This window comes from Danio rerio, chromosome 16 (assembly GCF_052040795.2).
Source record: "Danio rerio strain M-AB ecotype USA chromosome 16, GRCz13ab, whole genome shotgun sequence".
Taxonomy (NCBI): Eukaryota; Metazoa; Chordata; class Actinopteri; order Cypriniformes; family Danionidae; genus Danio; species Danio rerio.
This window is the reverse complement of record NC_141036.1, coordinates 36,497,501-36,500,000: the sequence shown is the minus strand read 5'-3', so window position 1 is coordinate 36,500,000 and position 2,500 is coordinate 36,497,501. Positions and strand designations below refer to the sequence as shown.

The following is a 2,500-nucleotide window of genomic DNA, read 5'->3' as shown; positions in this document are numbered from 1 at the left end:
ACCTAAAGAAATCAAAAACTGACATTAAGGAGGTTAGTCAGCCTGATAATAAACATCCTGACTTACAAATTGTCTCTGAAACAGACATTTCCATCCAATCAGATAGTGATTTGCTCATAGGTTCAGTGGAGGTTTGTGGTGCCAGAAGATCTAAGAGAACTGAGAGTTCACACAACAACACTCCTGTTGTTCAAATTCAAACAGTTTCCAGAACACTAGGACCTAGAGAAATAGACAGATTATCTCAAAGCTTACCATCAGCACGCACAAATTTTTCAGAGTTTAGCAGAGCACTAATCAGCAAAATGCGTCTTTATGACATGTCATTAACAGAAGTCACCCAGCTAATGTCTCAAATTCTCACTGAATCTGAATTCAACAGTTTTGAGCATACTGTGACCTCTAAACTACAACATGCCAGTAGGGATGATTTGAGAGAGGGTGTTTTGAAAGCTCTAAAGAACATTGTTGGCCCAAAGATCGACTGGTCAAAAGTGACTTGTTGTGTGCAAAGGAAAGATGAATCTGTGAATGAATTCACTGAGAGATTTTGTCAATCCGCCATAACTTACAGTGGATTAGCTGATAATTCGGACAGTGTGCTAAATGATCAGGGACCCCTAGTCCGCATCTGGTCAGATGGCCTTGCAACTGAATACAGACAAGCTTTGCCATTTCTTAACATCACCTGGTCTTCCACCACTCTCAGAAATAATCTGAACAGTTTAGCTTTGTGGGAAAGAGACTCTTACATCAAAGACAGAGTCAGATTTGAAGCAGCCGCCACTAAGGTCAACACAGAAAAGACATCAAATCACAAATGTCTTAGGAAAAATATCTGTTGTCATTACTGTGGTAAAAAAGGACATTGGATGAGGGAGTGTAGAAAGAATAAAAAGAACTTTAAAGAGATGAACAGGGTAAATCAACTTCTGAACAGTTTGCTAAATGCCCTCAGCATACCCCTCCCCTCAACACTAAATCCATTGAGCTGTCCACAAAGATGCTAACCATTTTTTGGCTGTTAGTGCTTAATGTCCCAGTTCATTTACAATTAAGATGAAAGACTCTTTGTAAAAAGACACAAAGGAAACTTCTTCCTTTGTATTAGGGAACTCTGCTTAAGTCCACTTACAGCCTTGAATGTGTTTTAACACATATTTTCAATCACTACCCATTCAATGTTATGATGTCTGATAGGACTGATATTTATTGAATGATAGTTTGTGTCTCACATTTTAAAAGTTTGCCCACCACACTCAGGGACAGAACAGGACACACAAACCAGTGAGGAGCCCAGGGCAGATCTGAAAGCAACAGGCTTCAGGGGCCGCACCCTGTGGTGAAGACTCCCTTTTTCCCCATTTATCCTCACCTCACTGTTTTATAGGTGTCATAACTTTAAAGGGTCACGAAACACCAAAACACATTTTTTGAGCTGTTGACAGTCGTATATGTGTCCCACACTGCTAAAAACACTATTAGGACACCTATATTTCACTAAAAAGTGTAAATTGGTTGTTTTTGCGTTATTTCAAGCAAACTCGTACTTCCTGTTTGAAACTAATTTTTGAAGCTGCGTCACGGTCATGACATAATAGCGTGTATTCCAGCGTGCAGACTGGGTGTCTGTGCCAGAGTGAGTCTTATTACGTCTTACAGTGTGATACATTAATGCATGAGTAAGGCTTGGTTCAAACCAATCAGCGCGCTCTATTGTGCAACTTCATTAATATTCATTACTATCACCGTGTTTGTAGGACAGAGACGCCACGTTGTGTTGGCAAAACAAGCGTGAAGTGTTGCTTTTATAGTTTGCTGCCGTTAAGTTTCGTTTTCATTTTCTCTCTGTGAGAGCTTATCTGGATCACGTGTGGATTAACAGTGAACGCGACGCTCGACAACAGTAACTTACGTGTCTAAGGAGGATTATTGTTTACCTGAGAGCTGTTCTCATCTGCAAACGCTGAAATCTGGATTTGCTTGTAGTATTCTCTCCATAAAGACGCGGCTCTAGTTGCTGGTGATTGTCCTGTCTCTACAGATTTGGTAAGTGAGCGACCAGTGCTCTTTGTTTATTCAGTTTGCTCGTATCGAATTAAGTTAACTATAGCACTGAGTGCAGAAATGTTAGCACCGCATTTAGTGACCGGAATAACACACGCGGCTTTCTGACGCTACCTGCCGTGTGCATCTAAGTTTCCGGGAAATGCGGAGTTTTTTTTTTCTCTCATTCGCCGTGAGGTATTAAACATTGCATGAAAAATACACGCTTAGAGCTGTTCCTCGAATCAAATACCTCGTTTGTCGCGAGGGGCATGAATGAATTCCCTGAATGAAAGAGCCAAACTGCAGTTAAAGTCCAACATTTATTAATTCAGCAAATAATTCGACTACAGATGTCCATGTAGGTTAATCACCATCGCTTTCTCCTGTCTGTGTGTATGTGTATTTTGACTCTGAAACTCGCGCGTGCACAAATAGACACTCCCACACCATC

General features: G+C 40.8%; 1 protein-coding gene across 1 annotated transcript in view; it reads left to right on the top strand.

Annotated features, from left to right (window-relative positions):
* The window catches only part of kpna5 (karyopherin alpha 5 (importin alpha 6)), a 28,103-nt gene that overhangs the window by 9,486 nt on the left and 16,117 nt on the right, over window positions 1-2,500 (top strand).